Source organism: Cinclus cinclus, chromosome 11 (assembly GCF_963662255.1).
Source record: "Cinclus cinclus chromosome 11, bCinCin1.1, whole genome shotgun sequence".
NCBI lineage: Eukaryota > Metazoa > Chordata > Aves > Passeriformes > Cinclidae > Cinclus > Cinclus cinclus.
This window is the reverse complement of record NC_085056.1, coordinates 24506724-24533488: the sequence shown is the minus strand read 5'-3', so window position 1 is coordinate 24533488 and position 26765 is coordinate 24506724.

Genomic DNA, 26765 nt, shown 5'->3' with positions numbered 1-26765 from the left:
TGAAGAATAAAAGCTCTGGGACAGTGGAGATGTGCTGTTCCTCCAATTAGGAGCAACACCAGATTCCATCTGGGTGCACTAGGAGCAGGGGAAGGGTACAGGTGGGGCAAACCAGGAATTTCACAGTGGTTACAAGCATGAGTGAGGCTGTGTTGATCCTCCCAGCAGAGTATCAGCTCCCTGCAGAGGTTGGGCAGGAACGGGATGCAGGACATGAGCCAAGGTAAAGAACAGGACATCTATCTCCAGGTGGAAGAGGCACAGCTAACTCACTGGAAGGACTTCCAGCAGGGCTTCTTTATGTTTAGTAGGACTAAATAACAGCAGTTATTTACAATTTGCACCCTCAGAACACTCCCTGAGGTGCTGAGCCCTGTCTAACACTGATGGCAGAAGCCCAGCTGCATAAACGTGGCTTATCCAAGGAGCACAGAGGCACTGTAATTGCAACTCTTTAAATTTTCAGCACCATGATTTGTTTTAGTTAGGGCTCTCCTTTGAGTACTTAAGCCTTGCATATACATTTTTAATTTCAATTGCTCCAGTGACTTGTATTACACAGATACTGAAAATATAACAAAGTATCACAGTTTTGTGCATCATTTATAATATACAAAATATAATTACACATTACCTAGCACTTTCTTTTCCTATGAAATTACTGAACTTGGAGAAAACAGCATTAGCAGCAACAAGAAGAAATTTTATGAGCATTTATTTAACTTTTTTCTGTGCATGTTTAGTTAGTTGTTCTTTCTATTGATACACTTTCTATTGATTACTTAATTGCTATTAATCACTGATGTTCAAACACTGCATTTTAGCTTGAGATAAACAGAATTTACTTTATCCTTAGATCAAGTCCTGGTATTTGTATTCATGAAGTAATAAAAAATAGAATGCAGATGCTTCTCAGGAGGAACCCTGAGTGGTAGAGGGGTTAAGATTTATCTTAACAGAACTATAAAGTTTAAAAACTCTTCCAAAATTAGTTCTGTAATTAGCATTGATCAACACCTCTGAAGTCAAATATGAGCCAGTTGGTGTTGCAGGATATTCACAGAGAACAAATGGGGCTGTATGATTTCATCCAGCCCTTCTCTGAAATACCTGTTTTCATTTCCTTTGGGACAGAACAGCACAACAAATTAAAGATGGGCTTGATCCAATGGGTTAACTTTTTAACAGTCAAACCAACACATGCACATCAAAGTGAGATTGAAATAAAGATGAAATAAATGATCTGGGCCTGACATACCAAGCTGGGGATGTAAAATCACTGAATATTCAGTCTGCTTAAAGGGTGGTTCGTGTGTGCGACAGGATCCATTCCTTCCTCTTCTTATCAGTATTTGAATAAAAATCCCTACTTGTTCTTAAAAAATTGTTTAGAAAAAAAAAAATCTATTTTATACAGAGGTAATGTTTGCTGAATATCAGCAGCAAAATAGGATGGGTGTGGTTTTCTACAAAAAAATAAATTATAAATAATGAGAGATGAATCATGGAGTTAAAGTGGCAAAATAACAAAATGTGAACTTCTGGAAAGTCACCAATTTCATATGTTGAGCTTTGTGCAAAATAACTTCAGAATAATGAGATAAACTATTCCCCAGCACCATGATGGGATCTGTGTGAGTGAGAACAATGAGACGTCATCCAAATTTGAGTCATAATTGACTCCAGTGTAACGTCCATGTGCTTCCTGACATGCAAATAAAATTCTGAAGAACTGAGTCAGATTCTGGGGAAAAAAAGGCCATAGTCATATGCAGAATTAGCAGGTACTTTTTATGTGTTTTCTGCTACAGAAAAAATAAGATTCTTTCACCCCTCTTGTCCCAAGGAAGAAGATATGAAAATTAAATTATATTTCTAATACATAAAAAATTTATCTGCTTTTAATTGCAGATTATTCGCAGCACTATAAAAATCAGAGATTGTTCAGATTGTGCCTTTTTTTGATTTATGCTCCCTGATATTTGAGATATTCAATTCTCAAAGTCAAGAATTCTGACCTACTCTTCAGAGTACAACAATGCAGTGTTACAAACTATTTAATTTGAATATATAGTGACCTAAAGTTTAGTTTAAATGTAGTCATATGGAGCTTCAGATAATGTTTCTTTTTTCTCCCAGTTGCTTCAGATAATGTTTCTTTTTTCTCCCAGTTCTGATCATAATGAACTCATAATGAATGAGTTTTAGAATTCAAATCAATACACAGCAGAGCTCTTGTGATCTATTATTGATAAAGCATACTTATTGTAGCAACATTCTCCAAGGGAAAACACATTGTTTGTTGGCTCTGTTAATGCAAACCTTAATGTAAGTCTATATTAAGCTTACAAAAAATTTCAGTACATTAGACGAAGGTTTGTAAGCAGCCTTTTAAAAAATTAGATTAAAAAAATGCAACTTATTACCTTAATGAATAAAATATTATTCTTTAAGTAGGTCTTCAATTCACTTTTACATATGGCTAAAAGAAAAAGTCCATGATTGTAACTATGTATTTCAGCATATAACAGCAAGAAATATTTAATAGAATTTTAAGGAAATGCTTTTCATTTTTTCTTTTCTAATGTCTCATTGAAGCTGCATAGGGGAAATAAAAATTTCCAGCTAGGAAAAAATAAAGGAGTTTCTTGTTCTACTCTTACTATTTCCAGTAGTGTTGAAATCCAAGAGTACTTTCAGAACTCCCCCCCTGACACCTGAACTTTAGCAGGGGTATGTTGCTGTGGGAATGTATGTATTTTTAAAATATACAAACCTTAATATTGTCTGGAAAATATACCTTGGTAACATAGTCCTTCAAGTGCTCTGGTTGAACAGGTTTTGGCACAACTAAATTACTTTGGGAGCAGATATCACTGCATTAACAGATTTGTGTTTTTTTTTTTATTTTGCCTTGGCTTGGGTACTGCTGACAACCTGAGCTCTTAACTGAAAGTTTCACCTAGAATTGGAAGTTAGTATCTTTGAGACAAAATCAGGAATGACGTGTGAATATATTAATTGAATATATCTAGGCCTGAGAGGTTCAGTCAGGACGTGAAAGGGGGATTATATAAGACACATTTGCTCTCCTTAAACCATTTCAAATAAGGAAGAAAATCTTAATTTAGTTATAATAGGCTGTGAGCATTGGCATTCACAATTCTCATTGTGCATAAATTTATGTAGATGAGTAACACAAAGAAATGAAGAAAGCAGTGTAAAAATCTTGTGTTTGTGATTACAGGTTTAAGCAGCAAAACTTAGTAGCCAATGGGAAGAGCAAACTCCATTTCCCCTTCCCCTTCCTTTTCCCTTCCCTTGCCTTTCAAATTAATATTTTATTTTCTGTGGGTTTTTTACAAATAACTTCATCTTTTTAATATTAAGTTTCATTGGACAACATATTTTTTTCCTGTGTGTGGATTGATTAGTTTAAGAGTCTGGTACAGAAAAAACTACAGAGATTCTGCAGGCTGGGTGACTTCAGGAGCTCCATGCAGGGCTCCAATGCAGAGCTGAGATTCCCTTTGGGTTTTTTCAACAACCAGATCTTCCCTATGGTTTAAATTTTATCTTTATATATAATTAGAAAGTGAGTATTAAAAAAAAATAAAATATTCTGGGACTGCTCCACTAGTTCAGTAATGTGATGCTGCAGTCATGACTGCGCAGGGAGCAGAGAAAAGCACAGGCTGTCACTAACTGGCCTTGGAATCTTTAAACATTGATAGTAATTTAAATGTTCCTGGAAAGAGTTTGCCTAATTTTGAGTAGACTTTTTTTTCACCAGTTACTTATACTGATAGCTGGTTTAATTCTTTGTGGCTGTGTGTGTGAGGAACACTGCTAGCAGGAAGCAGTGCTTCCAGTATTAATCCAAGCACTCAACATTTTTAAATGCCAGGTTTGTAAGTTATGAAGCATGTACCTCTGATTTCCATCAGCTGAAGTCACTGGGCATGTTTCCAGTTAGCTGAAACTGCAGCGGGAGTTGCATTTCCAACCTAAAGAGATAAATCTGCAGCCATTAATATCAAATTATATCTCATTGTATTTACAGGGATAATAGAAGTGTGTTAGCTTTCAGTGTGCTTCACAGGGGTTAAATGGGAATGAACAGTATCACAAGGGGAATTTTGCACAACTCAGGAAATCTTGATGTGAAACAAAATGTTAATTCCAGCCCTGCCTGATTAATCAGATCTGCCTACAGTTAAGGAAGTGTCACCTAAGTATGTTTTGCTTTCAGCTGTGTGCTGCTGCTGAAGATCCTGACTTGCAAAACAGGAAGTAATTGGATTTGTGCTTGAAGGCAAAGCAATGAGTTGGAACGTGCTTTATGAGTGACCTTTGTGGGTACTGCCCTGGGCACCTCCATGCGGTGCCTGTCACCACTAATGGTGGCCGCAGACTTAAGGTTGTTTCAGCAGGCCCACACAGGAATTGCTTTGTGTGTGTCTTAAATGCCATGGATCATGCACACAATCTCTGCATCATGGCAGGGAGTAGTAGCTGGAATTAGGGAATTACTCAGGGGGATCTCTGGCCTCTCTGCACTGGTCTCTGCTGTTGTATCCTCTGAAAGTCCAAACTAAAAAACTCCATTTCTTAATGTGTGTAAGAGACAGTCTGAAGATTCCATCATTGGCCTCATGACCGTTGCAAGGAGACCCCGGTGAACCCCACTCACTCCAGACAGGAGTTTTCTGGCCCAGCCAAGGTAGATGTAACTCTTTGCAGGTGTGCTGTGCGTGCTGTGCTGTATCGTCATGGTACAGCACTCTGGAGCAGACAATAGCCTAGTCATAGTGGCACCTGCTCCCCCGAGCGCACAATGGTCCATAAATCTCCCTACCTCTTGGCCAGACGCCTCACTTTCAGAAAAGACTATAAAAAGGTGACTCTTTGGAGAAGCTCCTTGAGATCTCCCCATAGAAGGAAGACAGGTCTGTTGGCCAAAGACTACGAGGACGCTGTCCCATCCATTGGTAGCTATTCCCCTTCTCCTCTTTATCTCTTTGTTTCCTTAAGCTCTCCCTTCTATCACATAACTGAATTGCTAGCATCAATAAAGTGCTATATTGAAGCATACTGTTGTCCCTTTTCTTGTCCTTTGTAGCTTGAGATCAAAACGAACCATCACGAACCCCACCTGTATTGACGGATCATGACAATGTGCTGTCCATGACTCAGATTAGGATTTCCCAGCTAAAGGAATGAACCACACTCTGGTCATTGCTCTGGCTGCATTCTGGGAGTGTTTTCTAACTCCACAAGTAAAAGCTGTCCAAGGAGCTGCTTCTCTAGGAAGTCCATAAGCAACTCACAGTGCACCTTACTGTATTGCACATTGTGAACCTTGAGCAAAGCAGACATTAACCACTAAACCTGGGTTTTGGTAAGTTCTGCTGGGACAACGGGGTAGGAAATCATATTTATATCCATGCATTAAGTCCCAAATAAAGCAGAATAGGAACATCACAACTTTATGTAATGTCTGTGAACACAAACACTTAAATTTCTCAATTTAGCACCTGCTTACTCTTCACTGAAAGCCCCAGGAGTTCCTGGGCTTGGACTTATTCTTGTCAAGTTCTTGTTACTATTCTTGAAAAATATGTTTGTCTTTCCAATTGTTCACTAAAGAAATTCAGATGTTGTATCCCTACAAGGCCATTGATTTTTTTCCATAGAAAATTGTCATAGTATTGTATAAGCATGCAGAACTCAGGAGTCAAAAGTGGAGTACCAAATTCCAGGAAACTGGTACACCAAAGAAATTGAGAATGTTGATGGTACAAGGAGTTCTGATGAAAATCAAAAAAAACAGAACAAAAGAGTTGCAGTCTGCAGACTTCCTATTTTGCAATAACTAAAATGGATGAGGATTAAATGACATTAGGGCAGTGACAAGGTTTTTTTAACTTGTAAGCTGTCAATTAAAAAAAAATCATGAAGGGTCACTAATGTATATGACCAGAACTTTTGCCAGTGGTTTATGTTCAAACATTTAGTGTCATGTTTTGAACTCACTGGAAATCCAGCTCTAAAGAAGGTCTCAGTGCTCTATAATATGTGTGATGTGCCTGGTGTCATGTAGGAAGTCTGTGTTTGCATCCAACTTCCTTAGAAATCCAAAGAAACATTTATAGCATAGAATTCCTACTGGGTTCTTGCAGTTCATAAAAAGAATAGCAATGTTTAACTGATTTTCATCCCTGATACCTTTATTTTTGGCAAATACATAAATAGTGATTTCTGAAGGCACCTTGTCTTATTTGTCTGGCTTCTCTTCCATACGAATCAAACATTGTTGAGGAACTGGAATGCTCTACTGCTGCAGATATGGTTTGGCCAAATCCCAGTGGGATAAGGCAGCTTTTTAGCAAGCAGAGGAAGAACAAGACAGAAATTATTATGTGGTGCTAAAAACAATGCCTAGTGATTTGGATAAACAAGAGTTAGAGCTGTTAATAGCCAAGGGAGCACCTGTAATTTAGGCTGTGAGAAGATAATAAACCAGAGGAAAGTTATTTGGAAGCAAACAAACAAATCTCATAACAGAGTATTTGAGAAGTATGTTAAACTAGTTATCATTCAGCTGTGCAGAATAAATGTCTAATCTCTCCCACTGCCATGGCTAAAGATTTAGAGGATTTTGCACAAACTTTTTTTGAGTATTTAAAGACATCAAATTTAGTGAATGGCAAAGGATCTGTGGCAGGTGGAAAATACATCATTTCAGCCAAGTTTCCCTAATCATGGTTTGTCGGGGTTTGTTGAGGTGCAAGACTTGGGTAATCTTCCTGACCAATCTCTAAAGTTTCCCTGATATCAGAGCAAGGGTGGTGAAAAGAGGAACAGGTCATCAACACAGGTCTGGAACTATATACTTTAGTAACTATAAAAGAAAATGCAGGACAAGGCCCAAAACACTTACACACACTCTAGGACTCAAAGGTCAAAGAAAAGTGTGAGGGAAAAATCAGGGTATATATAAGAGATGGTGAGAGGTGGGTCCAGGGTCAGAATCCAGTGGGTAAAGGGAAAAGTGGTGCAAAGTAGGAGCAATGTAGGGTAGGAGCCAATAGGGTAGGATGGGGTGGAACAATGCAGCAAACATGAACCAATGGGGGTACAAAGATAAAAGAACTTTCCAGAACTGTGAGGAGAAAAAGGATGACATAATTGGGAATAGAGGCAACCAATAAGAAACAAGGGTTATAAAACATTATTATAAACAGTTCAAAACTTTTGATAACCTTTTTCCTTGGGGGCTGTCATGAAATTAAACAAAAGCCTCCCAAGGCTTGGGGTTGAGGGGCAACTGCTCAGTGAGAGCACTGGTCTGGCCTGGGATCAGAGCTGGTCAAGCCGACTCCCACAGGGATTATTGGCAGACAGACATCAGGACAGGACCGCTGAGACCGATCTTGTTTGTCCCCTTCACTCAACCCCTCATTCAAGGCCTTAGGAAGTTTAATGAGGACAAACTTGCTTGTGGGATAGAATCAAGGAATGGTTTGTGTTGGCAGGAACCTTAAACTCATCTTGTTCCACCCACTGCCATGGGCAGGGACACCTTCTACCCTCCCAGGATGCTCAGAGCTGCATCCAACCTGGCCTTGGAGACTGCCAGGAATCCAGGGGCAGACACAGAAAAGAAAATTCCAGCTGGACACAGAAGAAAACTTGTCACCATGAGATCTGCTTGGAGCAGGACCCAGAGAGCTTAGGCAAATCTCCATCCATGTTGTTTTTCAAAACTTGTCTGGGCAAGGCCCTGGATAACAGGATCTTGCTTTGAAGCTCCCTCTGCTTTGAGTGGGAGGTTGGACAGGATGATTTCTGGAGCCTCCTTCCAGCATAAATTTTCCTCTGGTTCTAAGTGAACAACATCAGTGACTCCATGGGCTTCAATTTCAAAAGGTATCTTAGCATTCAGAGGCTGCTGAGGGCTGGTTTGATCCCTCTCTCTCTCAGCAGACATACAACCAAGTTTATGGCAAATGTTCTCATTTAAATTATGAGTTGAATCTATCACAGCATGGTCAACGCCATTAAATCTAATTAGTGCAATATTACTGGGGAGTTTTAAGAGTCTATGGCAAATGAGATTTTTCTTCAAATGCCATCTAGAAATCTTATGTTTATTTCCATCATGGTACAGGTTATAAGCAACAGGTAGTGAAAAACAAATCAGCTTTTCACTTATTTTTCCGTGCATCAGCTTATTTAGGCTTTTGAACTATGAAGGTTCATTTGTAGGACAGTTTTGTTATCATTGTCCACATTTTTTAAATCTCCACATGAGCTTTTATCCAGGACTTCTTTTCTCTTCCCTTTGACTTTAAAACTGTCTTTGCCTCAGTCAATGTTGTGGTGGTAGTTTGGCAGCTTCAGGAATCCCTAATATTTTCCCCATTTTTTTCAGAAATGTCAGCACTGATTAAATTATTTACTTTGAAGACATGTGGAATATCAGTCTTCTCTTAAATTCTTTCTTTTACTTCTCCATAGATGGATCTTCTTGTATGTCAGCTTGTAAAACTGCTAATGTACTGTTCAGTTTCCTCCAAGGTTCCCTTTTTATTATGTCATTGCTACTGTGTTTTGCTATGATAGAACTCCAGGCAACCTCAGTAATACATTTTTGGGCAGTTTGTTTCTATTTTATACTGACAATCTTAAAATGTGGAATCAATAGACCAGTAGGTGCAATGCCTCATGGATGCTCACATGAGTAATTTCATGATAAGAGAGTAATATTCCTTCTTTTTTTGCCTTGTCACAGCTTGCATTTCTCATTAATGTTCTAGTACAATATCCATAAATTATTCCAGCTCAGTGTTCAAATGCCAGTCATTCCTTGAGGTTAATTTTGAATAAATATGTATAACTTAAATAACTTGAGATGAAATAAAAGTGAGTTGTATCTATAAATCAGACCAAACACAGTGGCCTAAAAATACCACTGGTAAATTGTGACTTTCTCTAGTCAATGTGCAGTGCTTACAGTACACTTCTGATCAGAAGTGTAGCCATTTCTGTTGATATTGCATAAAATATATTATTTGTTTTCTGTCTCCACAACCTGAAGATGATCTTTCTCTTGCTGTGTCTGCATATTTTAGATACAGATCTTCCAAGAAAGCAGAATAATGCAGTTGCAAGAGAAGATCATTTGCTTAGTGCGTTAAATGAATTTTTAAAAAGTGCCAAACCATATCTAAGTTCAGGACTTGTGACTAGAATCAAACTGAACTTACATTACTGTGATCTCTTTCAAATAAATATTTAAAAAGCAAAGCTAAGTCAAGCATTTCTAAATATACTTTTGGGCTATTTATTTCCTCAGGGAAAAGAGAAAAGTGTTTGGCAAGAGTTCTCAAATGGTCAACTAAGCAGTGACTTATTTTAATGCCAAGGGCACCCTAAGGGGCTTGGCCAAAATGATTGAAACAGATCCTGGGGGATCAGGACAGGACAGTTCTTCTTGGTCCCTGCCTGAAGGGGGAGAGCTTACCTTAGCGACTGGGAAGAAAACTAACTGATGTTTTGTTTTTTTGGTTTGTATTTTTAAGTTTCTCTTCATATTATTTGAAACTTGCTGGAATCCACAGAGTCCCTGTGAATCTCAAATTGCCTGGGGCAGAGGGGGAGATAAAGAGACGAAATGTAGGTGCTTGAAACATTTATTTTAAAACATTTTTTTTTAAATTAAAAGGTAATCCCCAGATTTTTCTTTTTATGTTTCGTGTTAGATTCCAGTATCATAATGAGGGTGGAGAGGAATTTGTAATGTGTCAATTGATAGAAATGATGGCAGTAAAAGGGGTCTTAACTGCCTTGTCTTGCATGATACCACTTTTGCATGGGGTTGTTTCCTGCTGACATCATCCATGGTTAAAGGTAGATGCTTTAGAGAAACTTTATGAAGTTCACAACAAAAACCCTTAAAAAAAGACATTATTCTGTATAGAAAAATTATTTCTACTTCTTTCCTGTCAGTTTTTCAGCTAAAGGATGGGCAGTATTTACAAATCAATAGTAATAGGAGACATTTTTGTGATGATTTCAATAAAGGTGGAGGGGATAGCTGAGAAATGCTTTCACATATGAAAGTGAAGTAGAAGTGTTTTATTTGGCTTTCAAATTCTGCCTGTGCTACAGGAATACTCTGAGACATCTTGTGGAAGTAGATGTGTTAAAACACTGGCAAATCAGCACAAAACAGTCTGTAGATGCTCTTTTTTGGCAGGATCCACCTTCATTTTCTGTTGTTCCTTCCACTATAGTAATAAACAGAGGGAAAAAAAAGCGCCCTTTAGGAGTGACAAGACTGCATGGAAATTGGAATTAATACAGTTGATTTACATAATGTTAACATTTTAAAGCAAATGTAAGCTATATTCTCTGCTAGAAAGCAGCCACAAATAGAGGCCTTCCTATTGTACCCTTTTACATTAATTATGTGGCTACTCTGACATGAATTGCTTCCCCCAGTACTTCATATGTCAAGGAGTACTTATGTCTGAAACCCCTCACTGTGGCTTTGCAGTTGAGAAGTATCTATTTAAAAAAACCCAAAAAAACAAACCAACAAACAAAAAAACTAGAAAAAAAGATTAAAAAAAAACCCCAAAACCCAGAAAAATATCAGTATTATTAATTGAATTTTATTTGGGATCTTTACTGTGATGTTCACACCACTCAATTCTCATTTCTTTCAGTGTAGATTCTTATTGTCTAGAGTTAGATGGAAAGAGAAACCTGGACCAGTTTGGATCTAGAAGAGGCTTTTCTTGGCCATACTCTGTGCCCTGGTGAGGGAGGAATTGCCTTGATGCTCAACCCTTTTCTTTGGATTTGCTTGCACTTGGAGGAGGTGTTCCTTGTCCTCTAGGGAAATCAGGAATACACCATCACTGCAGTTGTCTCTTCCCGCTTCAGCCCCAAAATTCATCCCTGCTGTTTCCCCAGAGGCTGATCCACTGGCAAAATGAAAATGCAGAACTTCAAGGTTAAAAGAAGGAGGAAGTCCTTTGGTTTAAATTTTAATATTAATCTAAGAGAAGACCTAATGACACTGAAGACATCTATAATGCAGAGAGAAATTGGAAAAGCTTCCTTGCACGTGTCTATTAGTGTTCTGCTTTATGACTGAGGAAGAAATTTGTCACAGAAATCTTCACCACATTTTATCCTTGTTTCAAAGGCTATGGCTCCTTATGCCAATACAGAATAATCTCTGGTGATTTACATGTTTAACAAATGAATGATGTTAGAATTATACCAAATATCACAGAATTAATATTAACTGATTTTTTTTAACATATCTATTCAGAGTTGTCCAACAAACTTATTTGGCTGATTTAAAAATTCATTTGTGTTGGATTTATGTAGACTTCTGAGCAGGTGAGGACACAAGCCAAGAATGTTTGCAGAAACAGCAATTTTAGATAAAAAACTGAGAATGGAAGTGGAATATGAATTTTAAGTGGTAGCAAGCAGAGGAGAAAATTGGATATCCTCAGCAGAAACAAGATTCTAATTGATTTAGAGACAGAAATATAATATGAACAAATGCTTAATCAAATTAGCTCACCTTTATAACATCAGAAATGAAAAAATAAAATGGAGTCCTTAAATAACACTGGCTTAAGGACCACAAATTTACAGCAGAAAAAAGGCAGATTAAGAGAATAAATTAGAGAACACTGTGATCTAATCTTGTATTCTGCAAATTGTGGGGAAATTTGTCAGCTAAACTTCCTTTAAAATTAATTCAGTTGTATATAGCTGCAATAAAGCATCAGGGTACAGTAAGAAAAAAATGTAAATAGGTTGGGTTGCCTTCATTTAAGGTAATTAAGTTGTTTTGGTTTTTTTTTATCATTCATACTTACATAAGGGATGGAATGATTGATTTGAGTTGTCTCAACTCAAAAACAGGAAGGTGACCTGGGTAGGACTTTTCCATTATGCTTTCAATTTGGACCTGAAACCAAATTTCACAGGATTTTAGCTTGGGGGTTTCCCTGTCAGAAAATAAGAGCAGTGTGAGAATGAACACAATAAAAGAGGCTACTGTTCTTAAATTTTCTCAACTCTGTCCTGCTGGTTACATAATTTTCCTAATCAATTTGATGAAGACAGAAGTAGTTATAAGAATTTTTTTAATAACTATTCTAGTTAGCTAATCCCCCCCAAAATATTCCTGCAATATCTGCCTAATTGTAAAATTAGAAGCCAGCTACTAAATTCAAATGGCAATCTTTTTATTCCCTTTTATTTCTGGTATTGATAGTTACTGCAGTGTGAACTATGTGCATTAAAATGAATTTAAAAGTCTTTTCCAGGTCCCAGGTGAGGCCAAGCAATAAGTTTATTGTCAGTGGTGAATTATTCAATTTTTTATGAATATTATGAAATTTGTCTGATTTTCAAATCTTCTGCAGATTTGAGCATCATCTAAATAATTTATTCATCTGAAGGCACAGGAAAACCCCTTCTGTCCAAGCTCACAATGCCTAAGTTCTTGCTGCTGGTGGCAGAGAATAGAAAGAAAGAAAGAAACTATTCTGTGGGGTTTTTTTTAACCGCTTGTTCTATTGCATTCTATCTTACAAGTTAGAATTGAAAGCAAAGCATTTCTGCAACCCAATTTTTTATATACGAAATTTATAGGACCTTATTGCCTCCATGTATGTGTATGGTTATAAATAAATATCTGTGTATAAGGTGACAGATTCCCTTGGAGTACATTAAGTTTGTAACATTTCACATTGTCATTACAATAACTGTCAAAATAATAGCTTCACATTTCTGTTCTGTTCTCATTACCCCCTTCAGTGAGATTTGGAATTTTAGAGTCTCATATATTCAAAGAATTAGGGGAATACACTATACACTGTGACCTTTTCAATATTCCATAACTGCATTGCTGAAAATTTTACTTATCTTCCTTGTTTACAGCTCTTCTCTTTCCCATATTGTTAATTGTGTGGGGAAGAATTGAAATGGGTGACCTTTCCAGGGTTTTGTATTTCCATTGGCCAAAAGATACATCAAACTTCCATAGTACAGTGTAGTTAACAACACAATGTTCTCTTTTCTTAGAACAGGTAATACAGAAAATTTTTGTGGTTCTGTGAAAATTAAGGGCATGCAAAGAACAGCATTTTGTTTCAAAAAGATTCACATTGATGATAAAACAAGAATATATGTAATACATCATTTTCAGAAGGTCCAACTTCCTTCATCATAGGCATTTATAGACATTCCTGACACCTAATTTGGGAGATTTTCAGCTCCAAATTTCTTTTGAATTCATGTATATTTTGCTGCCTGTGTAGTACTTGTAGTAATGTCTCTCTTTTTTTTTTTAATATTGAAATGAGAATGAAGAACCATCCCCAGTGCACGTCTCTTATTCAGCAGTACTAAGAGCAGCAGGGTGATATTTTCCATCCCAGTAATCCTTCAGGGTAAGGGACTTGGAAGCATTGTGTAAATGCTAAAGGTCTGCTAGCCTTAAACCTGGGAAGGAATTGCACACGATCTGCTTGTTCTCCTTGTGCTATGCACTCTGATGGTCCTGCACGTGTGGAACCTCAGCCTAAACAGGTGCGGGTTGTGCTTGGTTTTTTATTGTAATTTTTCAGCATTAAAAAGAGTGGGAAGGGTATGGAGGGGGGAAAAATACCCTTTAAGAAAAGGGGTAAAAGGGGGACTTAAACTGTCTGCATAATCTTGGAAAGGAGCAGGGAGAGTTTAAGTCTTAGTTTTCATGAGGGATGGCAGAATGAGCACACTACCCTGAACCACCCCCTTGTCAACCTACATCTACAGTGGTATAAAGAAATCACGACTGATTATTGATGGTTGATTACTGTCATCATGAGACCCCACCTGGAGCACCACAGACACTTCTGGTGTCCCAGTTAATAAAGACAAGGAACTGCTGGAGAGAGCTCAGAGGAGGCCACGGAGGTGCTGGGGGGACTGGAGCACCTCTCCTGTGGAGGAAAGGCTGGGAGAGCTGGGACTGCTCAGCCTGGAGAGGAGAAGGTTGTGTGGAGAGCTCAGAGCTCCTTCCAGGGTCTGAGGGGCTGCAGGGAACCCTGAGAGGGACAATTCCTCAGGAACTACAGTGTCAGGACCCAGGGAATGGCTCCTTACAGCCTGTTCTCCTTCAGCTGTAGTGGGATGCAGCAGTGACAGTGGCCACAGCATTCCTGGAGCTGCTGTCAAGGTAGATGCCATGTGACATGCCACCCATCCCTCCAGCCCAAGCTTCCAGACTGCCACAGATATTCCTTATCCGTTCTCTGAGCAGCACCAGCAGTCTTCGTGTGTGTAAAGAGGGCATTTAGGATGGGCAGCTGTTGTGGGAATCCATCAAGAGGAGAGATTCCCATCTCTTCCAATAAGGAAAATTGGTTTTGAACTCACGAAAGTTTCTTCAGGGCCAAACTTGAGCAGTTCCCTTTGTTAAAACATGGATACTTTCATTCCTAGGCATCACCTGAGACACACATATGTGTATACTACAAAAACTTACACAGATTCCCTATTTTAATACTGTTTTTAAAGGACTATAATTTCACACATTTTCTTTGTGATATTTTGAGGGCTTAATTGCTGTGTCATGGCAATGCTTATCAGCAAGCACTGAAAAGCTTTAATTACTTTGTACTTTGGTTAGTTATGAATGCATGCAAAATTTAACTATTTCCCCAGAAGCAAATAAAGTCCACATTTGTTATGTAACATAAAAGTTATGGAATTATTTAGAATAATTAAGCTAAAGTCTGTTTTACTTGGGATTTAGCTAATCTAAATGATGCATAAAATTTATCTCGGAAAAATATTTCATATTCAAATGCTCCATGGGAAAGGACTGTTAGAATCTTCTTGGAAGTATTTTTTTATAGGAAATGTATCTTATGGTGGTGAGATACAAATATATCATGTAAACCAAGAAAGAGTGTTGTAGTGGGGCCTTAATTTCTCAAATTAAACTAATCAAACAAAATTGTCATCAAGAAGAATGAGAAGCTCAGAAGTGTAAAAGAAGACAGAATTTAAAGCAGAAGAGGAGAGTGTGATGGAAATATTAGAAAATTTGAATAGAAATTTGGGAAATTGGAGAAAGATGCAGGTAGTAAGAGAAGACAAGAGGAAAAATCAGTAAGAACCAAGTTCTCAAAATTAGCTTTGATAATTTAGCAATCAAGTTTTACTATTGCAGTGATATTTACTGTCTGTTGCCTGTTCAAAGCAACTTAAGCTCCTTCTGCCCAGGGTTAGTGTTGTACCACTGACTGTCAGAGGATCAAATACTGCCAACTATTTTCCAAGAGAATTAATTGATAACTAACACTGAGAATTGCTTACATGAATGATATGAAGACAGAAGAATTATCCTGTGTGTCAGAGCTAAATTAAGAATCCCACAGGTTAATAGTTCAAGCCATACGTTTAACACTTTGGTAGGTTTGATGGACAGTATCATGGAAGTGGATGAGTGATGAATATAGGAAATGAAAGGGATCAAAGTAGTTTCAGGATTATATGGGATGAATGAATGGATGAATGAATGAATGAATGAATGAATGAATGAACGAACGAACGAACGAATGAATGAACTGGTAAAGCTAAGCTCTTAGTGATTTTGTCTCCATTTCAGCTTTCTATGTATGGAAATGATAATAATTGAATTATAGGATAGTTTGGATTGGAAGGTCACCTTCCACCCTCCCAGGCTGCTCCCAGCCCCAGTGTCCAACCTGGCCTTGGGCACTGCCAGGGATCCAGGGGCAGCCACAGCTGCTCTGGGCACCCTGTGCCAGGGCCTGCCCACCCTGCCAGGGAACAATTCCTTCCCAATATCCCATCCAGCCCTGCCCTCTGGCACTGGGAGCCATTCCCTGGGTCCTGTCCCTCCAGCCCTTGCCAATTGTCTCTCTCCATCTTTCTTGTCATCTCCTTTCAAGATACAACATAAGGGAACAATCCAGGACAAATCGCTGCAGTGCTTTTCCAGGAGTGGGCTGACAATCTCAGGTGGCAGTGACAGACACGCTGAAAGCTCTCACATTGCTATAAAATGTTGCTAACATTTTATAAAGTCCCAGGAGTTTCAATGCATAAGGAATAGATTTTTATTCCAAGACTTTCTAAAGATAGACTTAGTTACCACTGCATTGAGAGGGATGAAGTTCTATGAAGCTTCACAAGCAGCTGATGATTTAATAAACTACATAAAGCAGAAGGATTATTAATGTATGCAGTTCCAATACCACAAGAGAGCACATACCATCTTTTGTCACCCTCAAAAAAGAGTTCCTGGGAAACCCAGTTCACCCACTGAGGATGCTGAAGCTTTATTTGGGATGACTTTGGGGCTGGAACACAGCTCCTCATTGCAGTGTCTCATCAGCTTCACAAGCTCCTTTTTCCAAAGGTAGTATGAAATGTGAGAGGATTCAAATTCTACCACACCCGAGAAAGGAAGACTTTCTAGTGGTCATTTCTACATAAAGAAAAATGATCCCCTGAGTCCAAAAACCTCCCCGTGTAGGAAGTAGAAATTATTTACATATTTCTCTCTCCTGAAGTTATCACATCTTTGTCTCTGTTGAAATACAAAGTACACATCTTGAAGTCCAGGCCCCATGGAGAAATCTGACTTTCATGGCAAATGGAGAAGAATTAGATTGTAGGAAAAATTTGAGTTTTAGAATTCTGCCTGAAATTTGGATAGTATTCTCAGAAATACTTTCTTGTAGCCTACCATCACAGATTTTGAAGGCCTGGAAGAAATAATGGACTTTTTATTTAAATAAAAATAAGTGGCCAACTCTGAAAATTTGCTGTCATGTGGTACAAAAATTAATTTCAGAAATTCAAAGAATTTTGTGGACAAAATCTTTAGTAACTCAGCATGTGCTCTTACTTGATATAAATGACAATGTGAGAAAAAAAAAAGGAAATATTGGTGTACTCAGTCATTTTGATCTTATCTAAGCTTTATTACTCTCTACAAAAAGGCACTATTAAATTATAATATTTTTTAGTTAATGAAAGCTCCATGAAGAAACTGCAGCCCTCTGTTGTAACATCAATATATTGTCAGTCAGGAAACCTCAGCTTTCTCAGCTGAATGTCACTAATTAATATCTTGCTGTCTAATTAGCTTCTTTCCTTCTCATTGGAATGTTGATTTCTGAAACAAGTGTCCATGTTGCCAGCATGTGCTGTTTTCCAGCAGAACACAACATCTGGCTGACCACCAATTAATATAAAATAAGGAGAAACTGCTGAGTTTATTATGAACACCAGACTGTCTAGGAGGTACAAGCATTACATAGATGTTGGTTTATCATTGTCTTCAACAAGCAAAGAGATCAAGGTTGACCCCTCTGAATTTTATGTGGATGTGAATGGGACAATGGGCTTATTTTACCTCTTTTAAAAAATTCAATAATATTAAAGATATATTTTCTAGGATGCATTGAAGTAAAAATATTCTCATTGTTGGGGATTGGTTCTCTCCCTTGTCCCTGTGTGGAATTTTCCCCATTGTCATGCTAAGATACCTGTTGACTGGGCCCTGTTGACAAGGGGGAGGAGAGAGAAGAGGGAAACCCTGCGAGATTCAAACAGCCAGAAGAGGAAGCGGAAGGCTCTGGCTCGGCCCATTTCCCCCGCGGAGTTCGGACAAGAAGGACGATCGCTGCCTCTGAGCCATCCCTGCCATCCCAGCGTCGGGAAACCACTATCAGACCCTGCCTTGCTGTCTTCTCACTGTGAACTACCACCATCCAGCACTCTGCTGAGCTTCAGGACCGACACCATGAGCGGAGAGCTCTCTCTCCATCTCTCTCTCCCACCTGGGACAGCGCTGCCATCACCCCCAGCCCTCCTGCAGCTCTGCGGGACCTGCCCGTCCCCAGCACCGGGAACTGCAGCTCAGGGAAAAGGTGCCTGCAGCCAAAAAACACTGGGACTGAGTTACTGTTCTGTTTGTGGGTAATTTCATAGCTGCTGTTATTCTTGTTTTTCTTGTTAGACATACTAGTAAAGAACTGTTATTCCTACCCCCATATCTTTGCCTGAGAGCTCTCTTAATTCCAAAATTATAATAATCAGAAGAATCACAATTTCTTTTCAGTCCAAATGGAAGCTTCTGCTTTCCTTAGCAAACACCTGTCTTTCAAACCAGGACACTCATCCAACCAATTGGACTGCATCTTCAATCAAAAGAAAATTCTAAGGAATACATAACAGAAAAAACATAGTTGAGTTTTAGAAGATCTTTTTCTTATGAGGCAGATGTAACCCCAAACCATCTTCAAAGAGGATGGGTACATTTGAGCAAAGGGAATATGGAGTTCATGTAAACACTACAGGTTTTCAGATATTTCTGTCATTGTTTTATCTTCTTGCAGCTCTGTCTCAGGGGACACCTTTGTCCCTGTGGTCCTTCCTCCTTGGTCCAGTCAGAAGAGCAGAGATGGAGACGGCAGCAGCAGCTCTGCGTTTATGCCAAGCAGCGTTGTCAATTTTCTGTGTAGTTTTCCCTTTTTATCACAGACATGCTGAATGGCACTAGCTGGAAGATGACCAGCTGACCCAGGGAAGTTATTCCCAGTAACCATGAATACAGGGAAGAGTACAATTTCTGGCTCTGGAGGTTTCTTGGGGTTCTGAGTATTGTTCACCCCCAGGATTGGGGAAATGATAAAAATACTGGGAAACCTCTTTCAGGAATTTAAAAAAAAAAAAAAAAAAAAAAAAGCCCCTTAAAAACCCTGCAATTCTGTGTTCCACAAATACCAAGGTCTTTTTATATATTAAGATCCTGTTCTAAGTTAGGTTCTGTCCAGTGCAAGGCAGCAATGAAAATGGTGTTTGACTTGAAGATGAAGTGTGGATCTGTGAGAGTCAAGGAATGGTTTGGGTTGGAAGGGACCTCAAAGCCCACCCAGTGCCACCCCTGCCATGGCAGGGACACCTTCCTGTCTTGGTTTGAAAGACAGGTATTTGCTAAGGAAAGCAGAAGCTTCCCTTTGGACTGAAAAATGGGATCCTTCCTTCCTACAGATTATTATGATTTTGAAATTAAGAGAGCTCTCAGGCAAAGATATGGGGGTAGGAATAACAGTTCTTTACTAGTATGTTTAACAAGACAAACAACAACTACAACAGCTATGAAATTACCCACAAACAGAACAGTAACTCAGTCCCAGTGTTTTTTGGCTGCAGGCACCTTTTCCCTGAGCTGCAGTTCCCGGTGCTGGGGGCGGGCGGGTCCCGCAGAGCTGCAGGAGGGCTGGGGGTGATGGCAGAGCTGTCCCAGGTGGGAGAGAGAGATGGAGAGAGAGCCCTCCGCTCACGGTGTGGGTCCTGAAGCTCAGCAGAGTGCTGGATGGTGGCAGGTTACAGCGAGAAGGCAGCAGGGCAGGGTCCGACAGCAGTGAGGATGGCTCCCGCCGCTGGGAAGGCAGGAATGGGTCAGAGGCGGCGATCGTCCTTCTCGTCCAAACTCTGCTGGGGAAATGGGGCGAGCCAGAGCCTTCCGCTTCCTCTTCTGGCTGTTTGAATCTCGCGGGGTTTCCCTCTTCTCTCTCCTCCCCCTTGTCACCAGGGCCTAGTCAACAGGTATCTTAGCATGACAATGGGGAAAATTCCACAGAGGGAAAAGGGAAAGAACCAACCCCCAACACTTCCACTGTCCCAAACTGCTCCAGCCCCAGTGTTCAACCTGACCTTGGGCACTGCCAGGGATCCAGGGGCAGCCACAGCTGCTCTGGGCACCCTGTACCAGGGCCTGCCCACCCTGCCAGGGAACAATTCCTTCCCAATATCCCATCTATTCCTGCCCTCTGGCACTGGGAGCCATTCCCTGAGTCCTGGTATTTCATGCCCTGATAAATCATCTCTCTAAGGAAGTTTCATCTTCAAGCCCGAGGAAATGGTCTTGGATGACCCTTCCAGTGCTTTTGGGGATAATGTGATATGCAGGACACAAAAGTTCAGTGTACTAGAAATTATTAAAGATATTTTCTTTTTTTCTTTGGGAAAAGTTCCTGGATCTCCAAAAGCTGTTGCAAATATCACTTTACATGGGCACATTAATGATCAAATATTAGATTACCCTTTTGTGGTATTTTCTCAGCTTTAATTTTTTTTAATTGAAACTAGTAGGGCTATAACATTTAGCAAAATGGCTGCTGTAAGGTCAGGTATTGTTTATCCAAAAGTACATATTTGTCCAGCAAGCTAATATTTTTAAGACATTGTAATATTAGCCACTCTATATACATTTTCTCTGAGACTGTACTGGGGTGGGGCTTTTAATGCTTTTAAAAATTATTGCAAAGAATTTTTTAACAACAGAATTTGCTGGGCCATAATATTGACTGATACAATTTTGTCAGTTTTCCAGCTGAAAGACAAGTTTCAGTAACAGTTAATATAAAGTTAGCACTTTATATTAGTATTATATTAGTATTATAGTTAGTATTTTTTCTTGTAAATACTTTGTGCCTCAGCTTTCCTTTCCTCATCAAATGTGACGTTCTTATGTAGCTACTGATTCTTCTTGAATTCTTTTCTAAATATAGATTTTTTAATTTGACTACTGAGTTAATTTCAATATATTTAAATCACTCGTTCTAAAAAGTATCATTCTTTAATTATATGGGGTACAGTGTTATTAAAACATCTTGCTCTGGTCGTTCACATGAAATATATATATATATATATATATATATATATGTGTGTGAAATGTAAATTTTGAATTATTCACTTGAAATTTTCTACAGATCATAGATGCATCTTTATTAGCTTTTTCTTTTTGCAAATACACATAAGAACCAGCCACACTCTTTGTTCTATAAGGTAGATAACCATCCTTAGCTTAGAAAGTCTGCCAGATCAGAAGAATTTATCAGAAATCCTTCTGTTTTCCCAGCTAGTTATATGAAGTTTCTTGCTGGGGTCCTATGGGATGACTCTTCCTCTGCCACACTAAGAACACTGTGAACAACATTTTTTTTTTCAGAAATACTTTTCTACTAATATATCATACCTGGGAAAGGATTTATTATGTTATTTTTGCTTTATCCTGACATCAGAGGATTATTCTCTGAAATTTATCATCCAATATAGCCCATTAATCTTGTCAATTTTATATTTTTTTTCTTTTAAATATCAGATCTTTCAAATCCTGTTTATTTTCCTGTTGCTCATAAACCATTTTCCTCAGACATTTAGAGAGAGTACATTAGATGATATTGGGAGGGAAACTATTCCTTATGAATGGATATAGTAAGGTTCATGTAAGTCTGAAAGATGCTCCCGCGATTCTTTCCACTGTTGGGAATAAGTGAATGGGAACTCTATATTCCCTTTTTTCACCCAGTGAGGGAATGTCATGCTGATATAGAGACATTTATAAGTTTAGCTGCTGGCATTATAGTAGAAAAACCCTGTTATTCCAAAAAGTAAGAAGCTTGAGAAAAAATATAAGTTCAATTAAAACACATAGAATTGATTAGACATTAAAAACTCCCTACAAAACACTTTGTATTCTTTTTTTGCCTTTTCAGTTGTTCAGGAAGTCTTGTAGGCACAACTTCACTGTAGCTCCATGAGCTGTAGCTTGTCTGCTTTTGGTGCCTCCTTCTTGAGTGATATTTTGCTCTGGGATTCCAAATGAAAAATGTAGATTTTAGGAGAACAGTCTTACATATATTTTTCCTTAATTTAAGTAATTCCTAGCGTAAGAAGATTGGTCTCTTGAGTAAAATCTTCTTACTTCCAGCTGTAGGTATTTCTGCTTCCTGCTGAAATGAGTAGTTTTCTTTCCTTTTAAGCTGTTAGGGGTTGGTTCTTCCCCTTTTCCCTTTTCCCTTTTCCCTCTTTCCCTTTTCCCCATTGTCATGCTAAGATACCTGTTGACTGGGCCCTGGTGACAAGGGGGAGGAGAGAGAAGAGGGAAACCCTGCGAGATTCAAACAGCCAGAAGAGGAAGCGGAAGGCTGGGCCTCAACCCATTTCCCCTGTGGAGTTCGGACGAGAAGGACGATCGCCGCCTCTGAGCCATCCCTGCCATCCAGCGGCGGGAGCCATCCTCACTGCTGTCGGACCCTGCACTGCTGTCAAACTCTCGCCTTAACCTGCCACCATCCAGCACTCTGCTGAGCTTCAGGACCCACACCGTGAGCGGAGGGCTCTCTCTCCATCTCTCTCTCCCCCTGGGACAGCTCTGCCATCACCCCCAGCCCTCCTGCAGCTCTGCAGGACCTGCCCGCCCCCAGCACCGGGAACTGCAGCTCAGGGAAAAGGTGCCTGCAGCCAAAAAACACTGGGACTGAGTTACTGTTCTGTTTGTGGGTAATTTCATAGCTGTTGTAGTTGTTGTTTGTCTTGTTAGACATACTAGTAAAGAACTGTTATTCCTATCCCCATATCTTTGCCTGAGAGCTCCCTTAATTTCAAAATCATAATAATCTGTAGGAAGGAAGGATCCCATTTTTCAGTTCAAAGGGAGGCTTCTGCTTTCCTCAGCAAACACCTGTCTTTCAAACCAGGACATAAGCATGTACCAATCATTTGGGTAGAATCAGCTCCTACAGGCACATATTTGAGATATATAATGTTTCCTGTGCCTCTTAATTCATTTATGCAAAATGAGAGAGAAGATTGTCTTTTTCTTTATTCTGTTTATTAGATTACTTATCCCAAGATTAAAGTGTGGGAAAAACATGGAAATGACCACTCATTTATCTTATTTGTAATGCTCCTCTAAAACAATTAATTTCTCTTCTTAGTTGGAGTGCTCTGAATTGAAGCAGCTACTGAGATTTATGTAGAACTTTGAAGTTGTGATCAGAATTATTTTCTGATTTTCATGATTATAAAATTATCTGAATTGGGTTCCTCCTTGTAAAGCCACAAAAATCTTGAACTACAAGATGTGCCTTCATGTTGAATTATAGTTGTTATGTTCTAATTGTTGAAGATCGTTCTGTGCTGTCATTGGTAAGAGACAGACAAATGACACAAACTCGGAAGATCTTGGGACAAACCAGCCAGTTTTATTGCTTTGAACCCTCTTATACAGGGGGTTTAAATTTCCCAGGCTTAGGCAGCTGATAAGTTGGGAGTTTGGACTTGCCCAGCTCTCTGACTGGCAAGGTGTGTGCAGCTTGGGACAGAACATCATTGGGTGAAGTCCCTGCTTGGGTTTGAATATATCCTATAATTCTTCACCTAGGGCCTGTTTATCAAACCAGGCTAGCCAAACTGGTTTCCTTACTTATGGCTGAATCAATTGCCCAGCTACAGACCAGCTGTGCTGTGACAGATATTGCTGAAACTGAAGAAAATGGATGAGAATTTCTTTTTCCCCAAAGAGGAGGTTTAAAATTTCTTTCTAATTACAAGAGAATTTGATAAGCAGCAATAATGAGCAATATTCACTACAAATATTTGGAAATATCATGGATACAGTCAGGTTAATTAAGAGTAAGAGGAAACCAAGATTTACTGTGTTTTGGGGTTTGGGGAGTGCAGGAGAGAGCCAGTGAAATTCAGGACCTTTAACTGATGTCCTAAACAAGAAATCACTAAACATTGGGTTCAAAATTCTTTCATCTGACCCTGCAGGCCCTGGTGGATTGATGGAGGCTCTTTTATTCACTCAAAGGTCTTCTCACACTTTCACAAAAGCCTGGGCCTACTTTTTTGAAAAATTTTTGATATTTTTTGAAATTTTTTGAAAGCCTCTGATTTTTTTTTTTTTAGCTCAGCTAACACTGCAGCCAGCAGTAGATTGGGTTTGGATATTTTTCCCTTCAATTTGCACTTCTTTTGATGTAATCAGACGCAAAACAGAGATATGTAGATACATGTAAGCACTTTACAGGTGATTTTTTTAGCTTCACTAAACCAGTTCCACATCTGTGCTTTCACACATGATGACCTAGCCCTCAGCACACTTGGCTGTGCCTCTGACCCCTCTGATTTATGGAAGTCTGAATTTCATTTTCTGTGCTCAGTAGACTCTCTAGCCATACAGGAATGAGAAGATGCCAGAAGAGCCAGAAAAAAGGGGTTGTAATAAATGACTGTTCAGGCACGTGTGTTTTTAGTTGAGAGAAAATGAGATTGGCTGCTATTGACAGGAAACTTTTTTCATTACCTGAGAAATGAAGGGTGGAAACTGTGTTGGGAATTTTCAAAAAAGTGAGATTTGATTATCTTTGAACTTCTAAATTTGTTTACCAGGCAAATTAATACAAGGACACATGAGTAGGTATCATATGACTTGGAAAAAAAATGGTATAGATCTGTGAAGTGTCTTCTGTGTTTTCTGAAGAGAAATGCAGCCAAAATTTTAATGCAAAGTGTGTTCATAGTTGTAATAGCTTTACATTTATTAATAAACCAAATCATTTCAATGTTTTGAAGTTGGTCATTACTTGCCATATAAGCAACACAGAAATTTCCAGGTACCAATTTGTTGAGTGTTGTTTTGATGCAAGGAGTGGAATATGGGAGGATTCCAGCTCTTTCCATGGCTTTTTACTTATGATTTCAGTAATTTCCAAGCAGTATTTGTCATTCATGTAATTTTGAAAATTTTAATATTTTGCAGCAGTAGATGTGTTGATAAAAGCAACACCCAGTAGTGTAAGTTGCTTTTACAGGGACAGATTTTGAGCCTGTTAGTCTCTATAAACCTGTGGTACTTGTATCATGATCCTTAATGATTACTGACATGAAAGAAATTTGAATATGGATTTGTATATTGGACTTGCCAACTGGGGGGGAAACAAGGACTGGTAATACCCAGACAGAGAAGCCAAAATAACAGCAAGTTCTCTAATCTGCAGTTTACTAGTTCAATTTTTTACCAGTTTTGGTGATCTGAGGCTTTTGTTCAGTTAACAGGGTAAATGGATACAATCCCCATGAAAGCTAAAGAGCAGCCATGCTGTGTTCCAGTGACTGGGGCAGCCAAACTGCTCATGGTTTTACTAAATTTTTTTTTTTTTTGGACCAGTCTTGATGTCTTTATGTGGCAATCTGTGGGATGGCTCCTAATTTATAACAGCAGTGGTGAGAAGATTAGATGGATTTACAGTGGACAGTAGTGTTCCAGTTCTCACAGAATCCCAGGATCAGTGACACTGGAAAAGCCCTCCCAGCCCATGGAGCCCCAGCTGTGCCCCATCCCCACCCACCTTGTCCCCAGCCCAGAGCTCTGGGTGCCACCTCCAGCCCTTCCTGGGACAATTCCAGGGATGGACACTCCAAACCTCCTTGGGCAGCCCCTGCCAATCCCTGAGCACCCTTTCCATGGGGAAATTCCTGCTGCTGTCCCCCCTGAGCCTGCCCTGCCCAGCCTGAGGCCGTTCCCTCTGCTCCTGTCCCTGTTCCCTGGAGCAGATCCTGAGCCCTCTGTCTGTCCCCTCCTGTCAGGGAGTTGTGCAGAGCCACAGGGTCACCCTGAGCCTCCTTTTCTCCAGGCTGAGCCCCTTTCCAGCTCCCTCAGCCCCACCTGGGGCTCCAGCCCTTTCCCCATCTCTGTTCCCTCCCCTGGACATGCTCCAGCACCTCCAGGTGTCTCTGCCCATGAGAGGCCCAGAGCTTGAGGGGCTTCAGCAGCACCAGCATGGGACAATCACTACCCTGATCAGGATGCCACCGGCCAAACTGGAAGCCATTGGTTTTGTTTAATCATTTATTATTAATGTAGTTTTCTTATGTAATGCATTATGTATCAGTTTATAATTTAATTTATTATTAAAAGGAACACACTAATTTCCCTTTAAAAGGGCTTTTTGCTGAGAAGTGGAAAAGAAGGACTTCACAGGAAGTCCATTCTTCATTTTCACCTTGTAGTCATGTTAAAAAGTTTTATTCTCTCATTGGCTTTTACAAGATTTAGGGAAATGGATTCATCTTGCAGACATCTGTGCAAGGTGCTGGGTCTGTTTTGTGGCTCTGCACAGTGTGAATTCCGAGGTGAACTGGGGAGAGATCTCATTCCACAGCAGCTGCTTGCTTGGTAGTAACTCCCTGTTTTTCCCTGCAGTCAGTGTAGAGTAATTTATCACAATTTATCCCGCTGGTAAGAGCAGGATGGCTCACCTCAGTATTTGCTCTCATGTCCTAAGAAGGTGTTTTCAGGTTTGGGACTGTTGGGTTCCTGATGGAGCTCGAGAACATCCTCTGGCTGCTGCTGCTGTTTCTTGAGCCTTTAAATCAGTTCTGCTTCCAAGTACATCGATATTTATCCATTGATTTTTCCCTCAGCTTCCTGCTGCACTACACAAAACTCCTTTTGGAATTCTTACAGGTAGTCATTGATCATGTCTTTTCTTCCAAGCTGGTAAATTTAAGATGCTTTAGGAAAAAACAAAGTACAGTTTATGTGCTCAAGACTTATAAAATTCTATCAGTTTTTGGTTTACTGTGGATGCTTCATAATGCACAGCACAAAGTAAACTTGTACTTTTTACAGAACTTTGCCAAATTAATTCTTTGTAACTGCAGTGATCCAAAAGAGGTTTTTTTGTTAGTTTAGTTACCACAGTTTAGTTACCAGTGGGAGTTAACATATAGATCTGTACCTAAACCACAAATATCAAAGCATATAAAAGTCACCTTTTGTTGTTGTTGTTTTCAGCTGATTTTATCTCACTGTTTTAAAAATTATTTTAGTGGAATTACATAGA